Source organism: Lynx canadensis, chromosome D1 (genome assembly GCF_007474595.2).
Source record: "Lynx canadensis isolate LIC74 chromosome D1, mLynCan4.pri.v2, whole genome shotgun sequence".
NCBI classification, from domain to species: Eukaryota; Metazoa; Chordata; class Mammalia; order Carnivora; family Felidae; genus Lynx; species Lynx canadensis.
The window spans coordinates 113,592,958-113,600,507 of NC_044312.2; positions in this window are offsets into that span (position 1 = coordinate 113,592,958).

Below are 7,550 nucleotides of genomic sequence, written 5' to 3' on the forward strand. Positions count from 1 at the left end.
TGAAAAAAGAAAAAAAAAAAGGAAAAAAGAAAAAACATGTATATTTGTACAAAAAGTTTTTAAAGTTATACTAACTTATATTTTCTATTTATGCCGAGGCGCGGGCCGCTTTGCCGCGCGATAGCTCGGTTACTGGTTCCGCCAAAGGCACGTCACCCGCATCTGGTTATCGACAAATGTAAATTTATTTTTATAGCGGACTCTGGGGGGGGAGGGGTCGCTCACAAGCTGTAGCTGCCGAACAAGCCCAGCTAGTTAGCAGTTCTCTTCGCGCTTTCTCTGTCTCTTTTATTATTATGGCTATTTTAAACTGGAAGACAAATCTGTTAACATGGTTCCTGAGCCGTCTGCAGCACCGCCCCGGCCCCTCGTCCGCCGGGTTCCAAATAAAGAGGCCGAAAAACGCCGCAGGTCAGCTCCGTGTGTCCTTGTACCCTGCCTCCCAGTTTTCTTCTCTGGCGCCCCCACAAGTTAGGGAGATAGGACACTGGACAGAGGGGGCGGCCAGGCTACGCTGTAGGCCATCCACTCCAAAGGGAGAGGGACTTTCTCCTGGCAGGACTGGCTAAAGGCCACCTGCTCTAGGCCCCTAACTTAGGGATGAGCGGCCCCGCCCTCGCTCTGCTACACACCCCCCCCCCACCGCCCCCCGCCGCCCCTCGAGGCGCGCGGGGCTGTGCGCCGAGACTCTCTGGGGCTCCGTGCGTCCCTTGCTCCAAGGAAACCACCCACACCCCAGCCGCGCTGGGCTGAGCCCCCATGGGGCTCAGGTGGGCACTCGCAGGGGCTGGGCCATGGCCCATCCCCCCTCCTGACTGCTGCGGCGCCGGCACGGCACTCGGGGTGGAGCCCCGACGGCTCCCGGGTCCCCAGCTTGGTGGGGCCGGGGTCCCCCACGGGTCGGGCCAGGGGAGCCCTGACATGTTGCTGGCCGGTACGCGCCAGCAGTGGGGGAGGGGCGGCCTGAAGGCCTGCGGGGGGGGGGGGGGGACTGGGGAAGGGGAGGCGCCTGGGGCCAGGTGGGGGTGGGGAGGGGTGCGGAGGGGTGGGCTGCCGCCGTGGAGCAACTCGGAGTCGAGGAACTCGAAGTCGAGGAACTCGAAGTCGGATACACCCGCGTGCACCCACCAGTCTTCTGGTTTCCAAGTACTCTCTTTTAGTCGAAAAGAGGAGGTTTATTTTATTTAATTTTTTTATAGCTGACCTATAAACCTCTGAAAATTATGGCTTACAATGGAAAGGGTGACGTAAAGCGGCACAAACCGACGGCTGGCAGGATTTGTGCTGGTGCCCTGGACCCGGAAAAGCGGAACCGGCGGTGTATTTAAGTTAACCGTTTTGGGGCCGGGTGCGGCGCCGACGTCCCCCACGGGTCAGGGACAAAGGCTGGGCCCAACCTTCCATTTGGAAGATGCATCCATACTCATAATTAACCTGCCCCCAAGTGCCTAAACGGGCCTGGAGGAGGGAGGTGGGGCTGGCCGGATCACTCCGAGATGCGCGGGCAGTGAAAGCAGGGGGGGCCCCCCCCGCGACGTTCAGCTGATGGCGTCATGGGCCCGATCGCAACCTGGGAATCAGGCCTGCGGGGGCCTGGCTTCGAGGGGGCCTTCCCCACACCCACCCGTGTGACCACAGCCTGGTGGAGGAGACGTCCATGGGGGCTGCTGGGTCGCGCACCTGGTGGAGAGCATCCCCCCACCGATCTACCCATGACCGAATCTGGTGGGGGAGGGACCCCTGGAAGCCCCCAAGCAGACTGCTTCGGAGACCTGCCACCCTGCTCCGCACGCAGCCCTGGCCTGCTACCCAGGAGTGCGACCCACCTGACCCCCGCTCCCGCTCCCTGGCTTTCTCAAACGCACGGTGCTGGGAGGACCAACAATAATACTGTTTCTGGGGACGGTCCCCCACCACCTCCGGGGGAGATGGTAACGGATACCTGGAGGTTGTCCTCCACGGGGAGCAAGCATGGGATTTTGAGCCACACGCGTGACCCTGGGCACACGTGGCCGGAGGCAAGCCCTTCCATCCCTCGGTGGGCCTCAGTTTCCTGCCTTTGGCGCCCTGTGACCCTCATGTGAGGATCTTAGGGAAACAATAGCATTGGATGGTTGGCCCCAGATCTCTTTTCTCATCTGTGCTCCTGACGGGGAGCATGAGTATGTACCCTACTCTCCGGACCCCCAGGCCCTGCCCAAGCCCAGAGCACCCGGGGAGCGGGTCGGCGGTCAGCACACATGTGGGATGGGTCTGTCCTCATCAGGGCCTGATCCCAGTTCCCCTGGGGATCCATGATAATAACAATAATAATCCTAACAGCCACCACTCATGACGTCCGGTCTCGGGGCCCTAATGGCAGGGGCTGAGCACGGTTCTTCCTCAGCGAGACCCTCCCAATGTGGCCCCACCCCACTGTCTGTTTGTCGAAGGAGGAAACCGAGGCACGGGGCAAGCTGCGGGAGGACGGATCACTGACCTCGGCGGGGCTGAGGGACTTGGGACTGCTCCGTTGTCCTGTCCTGTGCCTTGGAAGGCAGGCGCACGGCGGGGAGGGGAGCCAGGCCCCAGGACCGCAGGAGAGGAGTTCGGGCTCACACAGGCAAAGCGTGCCGTGGCGTGGCGTGCGCCGTGCCCGGCACACGCAGTCGGTGTGCAGTGCGTGTAGGGGCTCGGACCGTGCGTCTCCTGCAGGCTCCCACTGGTCCTGCCTGACTCTAGCCACACGGTAGCTTCCTACAGACCAGGCCGGGAAGACAGGCTGTGGAGCTTTAAGCTGGAGGCCCACCGGGCAGAGGCTGAGAAGGGACTGGCCCGGGCAGTGGCGGGCAGGGAGCGTCAGCCGCACACTCAGGGAAGCTGAAGGAGGGGGGGCGCCGTGTGCTCAGCTGGGACGGGGTCTGGAGGCCAGGGGAGGACAGAGGTCGTGAAGAAGGCCCGGTGAGCGTGTGTCAGCCGGAGGGTCCGGATGAGGCGGGAGAGCGGGGCCTGGAGGCGGTGTGGGGGTCTCTGGCCTGGGCCGGCCTGGCCTGCTGCTGGGTGTTGGGCCCACACATGGGTCAGACGTTATTCCGCGTAAGAGTGCCTTCTGGGGCGTGCCTGCCAGGCCTCCCCACTCCCTGTCCTTTTCCTCTGGTCTTCGGGGCCTTCCTGGGTCTGCTGGGCTGGGGTCAAAGGTTAGGTTTGTCTGTGGGCAGTGGAGGGCCCTGGGCTGACAACAGCGGAGGCAATATATTATATTAATTATTTTATTTCATTTTATTTCATATATATGGGGCAGGCAGGGAGAGGGGCAGAGGGGGAGGGAGGAAGAGAGAGAGAGAGAGAGAGAGAGAGAGAGAGAGAATCTTAAGCAGCCTCCACGCCTGGACTCAGGCTCTATCTCACGACCCTGGGATCCTGACCTGAGCTGAAATCAACAGTCAGTCGCTCATCTGACTGAACCACCCAGACGCCCCCAAGGCAATTTTATTATTTTATTTTATTTTATTTTATTTTATTTTATCATTTTATTAAATAAATAAATGAGAGAGAGAGAGAGAGAGAGAGGGAGGGGGGCAGAGGGGACAAAGAGAGAATCTCAAGCAGGTGTCGTGCCCAGTGCGAACCAGACACGGACTCTGACCTGAGCCGAAATCCAGAGTCGGTGACTCAACCTCAGCTGTGCCACCCCTGGGGGCAGTTTTGTGAGGCCTGCGGAGGCCGCTGGGGGGAGAGGCAAGCGGGGGTGGGGGAGGGGCTACCGCGGCCATCCGGGCAGAGGTACTGGGTGGGCAGGCGCCCCAAGTCCCCCCAGCCTGCTACACACCGCTCGGGGCCCCAGCCCCACAGCAGTGACTGGGAGGGACAGAGGCCCTGCTGGCGGGAACTGCCTCTGCAGGGGGAGGCCATGTGCTCAGACGCGGTAGGTGAGCCACAGTGGAGGCGGTTAGGGCCACCAGCAGGTGAGGCTGGGCCCGTGTGCCAGGGCAGAGGGCAAGGGGCTACCGTTCGGTTGTTTGTTTTAACGGAGCATTTTATTTTATTTTTTATGCAATGTAAGATGGAATCTTCACTTTTCCTTCCTTTTTAACATTTCAATGTTAGTTAACGCACAGAGCGTTAGGGTTTCGGGAGGAGAATTCCGTGATTCATCACTTACCGTTTAAAGCAGGCCGTGCCAGGAAGCCCCCCTGCGGCCCCCCAGCAGGTGATGTCTGAGCTTGACAGAGGTGAGGGGCACGAGCCGTGAGGATTAACTGGGAGAGGAGTTCCAGGCAGAGGGAACGGCCAGGGCAAAGGCCCAGAGGCCTGGAGTGGTGACGGAATAATGGGCCGCAGGGGCTGGGGTGGGAGGGTGGGGTCGAGAGAGCGGAGCTGGACTGGCAGGGAGGGACGGCGGGTGGGCAAGGGGGACACAGGTGGGGGAGGCGTCTGTGGTTTCCGGTTCCTGTAAGTGCACACGTGGGTCATTCTCAGAGCTGAGGAAGCCTCTTCAGAGAAGGGGGAGCAGAGTCTGTCATTCCCTGCCCTGATTCCCGGTCTCAGCCAGGCCCCGCGGACACGGGTTTGGTTTTCTCAACAGCCCTGCCCAGGGGGTGTTAGCACTCACGTGACAGGTGAAGACGGCAGGTTCAGAGAAGCGAAGCAAAGGGCCTGGGGTCACCAGCCAGGATGCGGCTCAGCACTGGCGACCCCACAGCCCCGGCCGCTCGCCCCCATGCTTGAGAGGACTGATTCTTTCTTGTGGGTTTGTTTTTAAACTTTTTAATGTTTATTTTTTGAGAGACAGATAGAAACAGAGGAAGAGCGGGGGAGGGGCAGAGAGAGAGGGAGACACAATCCGAAGCGGGCTCCAGGCTCCGAGCTGTCAGCACAGAGCCCGACATGGGGCTCGAACCCACGAACCGCGAGATCATGACCTGAGCCAAAGTCGGACGCCCAACTGACTGAGTCCCCGAGGCGCCCCAAGAGCACTGTTTCTTAAAAAAAAAAAAAAGGTATATGTCATTATTAACTAAAGTCTATGTTTTTCTATGACTTCACTCTCGGGGGTGCGCGTTCTGTGGGTTCGGACAAACGCGTGACGACGCGTGTCCACCACTACGGTGTCACGAGGAGTCGTTTCCCTGCCCCCAAATCCTCTGGGCTCAGCCTGCTTATGCCTCCCTTCCTTCCAAACCCCGACAACCACCGATCCCTGTACTGCCTCCCCAGCTCTGCCTTTTCCGGAACGTCACAGAGTCGGAATCCTACGTTGTTGTGTAGCCTTTTCAGACCAGCTTCTGTCACTTGGCAACACGCGTTTGCGTTTCGTCCGGGTCTTCTCGTGTCTTGGGAGCCCACTTCTTTTCAGCGCCGAATAACATTCCGCTGTCCGGATGGACCACACTCCATTTGCCCACACGCCTCCTAAAACTTCTTGGTTGCTTCCGACTTTGGACAGTTATGCGTGACGCCGTGCAGGTTTTTGGCGTGGACCTCAATTCTTAGCTCCACCGGGGACATACCAAGGAGCGTGGCTCCCGGATCGTGCGGCGAGAGTGTGTGGAGTTTTGCACGAAACGGACGAACTGTCTTCCAGAGTGGCTGCACCGTCTTGCATTCCCACCAGCAGCGAAGGGTCTCTGTCCCGGACCCCGTTTTAAAACCTTCTTCCCCGTGTGGACCACAGTTTTTAGGTGAATTAAAAAAAACAAACAAACGTAAAACTTTGCTACAATTTAGATGCAGCGAGGACGAAGCATAGTGAAAAATGAACACGGACGGCCGTGGCTGGAAGCGGGCCCCTCGCTGGCTTGACCTGGCTGGGTTGGGGAGCCTGAGCTCGGTCAGTTCCTCATCCGGTCGGCTGTGGTGGATTACGTTCTTGTCCAAATATTTGCTGCCCTGCCTCGCGGGGGGATTTGACTTTTCCCGCAGGTTGAGACCAGGCGTGGCCGTGTGACTTGCCGTGGCCAGTGCGACGGTTGGCGTGGCACATGCCGCGGCTAGGAGCTGCCCTGCGGCGCCACCGTTTTCTCTCTCCACCGGGAGACCTGCGGGGCCCCGACAGAGGACGTGCGGCCCAGCCACAGCCACCAGGGTGGGACTGTCACGGCGAGAGAGAAATTCTCTCTGCAGGCGGTGAAAGCCGCCGAGACGTTCGTTACGCAGCGTGAAGTGCCCCGCGCTGACAGAGACAGTTCTTTTGAAGACCCCAGTGCCCTGTTCTAGGACTCCGGGAAGGACACGAGGGCCTGGTGGCATCGTGTCAGGTTGTCCGGTGGTTCTGCAGACTCCTCTCCGGGCACCGCATTCGGTGTCCCCCGGGGGCTGGCCCGGTACTGTCTCATTTAAGGGCTGGGAGTCTGGGTCTTTCAGCAAGGCAAGGTCCCCGTCCTCTCCGGTCGTCTTCTGTTCGGTGGCCTGTGTGCTTCGAAAGGCATCCGCTGGTGAGGCAGGGAGCATCCGGGCAGGTGGGCGAGCGGCACAGAGCAGTGGAAGACCCCGGGGCCAGACGGAGCCCTTCCGCGTGGCTAGCCTGACAGCGACCCAGCTGCTGACCCACGTGACGGCCATGTGTTCATCCCCACCGTGGGGATCGGTCACCCTGAGCTTTCTTGAGGCAGGAGAACCGATACCGAGCTTCTCAAGAACGAGCCCCATGCAGCTTCCTCGGCCCCTCTCCCCCCCCCCCCCCACTGTCTGGGGCCCAGGCTCTGGAAGCAAGGCTCACGTCCACGAGCCACAGCGTGGACCGCACGCGCACGTGGTGGGACGAAGGCATCGACCGACCTCTGTAGGAGGCTTGGCGGCTGATGGCTCAGATGGGCGTGTCTCCGGGGCTCGCTCTCAGCGGCCAGAGTCACGATCCCTTCCCACAGGTGGCCCCCCTCCAGTGACCGGTGGGCGCGGGGGACAAAGCCCGGCCCCTCGCCTTGAACAGAGCGCTCTGAGGGGCCGTCCCAGCTCCAGGGCTTCTGGGGCGATGGGCTGAGAAGCGTGTCTGAGTTGCACCTTAGCTCCCCTTCCCATCCTCCCAACCTGCCCCTTCCCTCCAGAAGGGTGTGTCCAGGAGCTTCCTTGATGAGGCATCGCACACGCGCGCGCGCGCACACACACACACGCACACACATGGACACGGAGGGACGCGCACGCGGACAGAGACGCCCACGCACGCACGCAGGGACACGCAGGGACGCGCGCGCGGACAGAGACGCCCGCGCACGCAGGGACGCGCACGCGGATAGAGACGCCCACGCACGCACGCAGGGACACGCAGGGACGCGCGCGCGGACAGAGACGCCCACGCACGCAGGGACACGCAGGGACGCGCGCGCGGACAGAGACGCCCGCGCACGCACACAGGGACACATATGTAGACAGACACACGTGTCTGGCAATTCTTAATTTTGTCGTTGACGATGGAGGACACACGTCAAGACTGGGGGACCCGTCTCAGACTCCAGGGCTGAGCCGTGTGCCCGCACACCTACGAAGGCCCGGTCGCTTATTCCGAAAATGAAAGAAGGCGTTATTTAGGCCTTGAAGTGAGTGGTCGGGGGGAAGTCGAGACCAGATTTTATGGC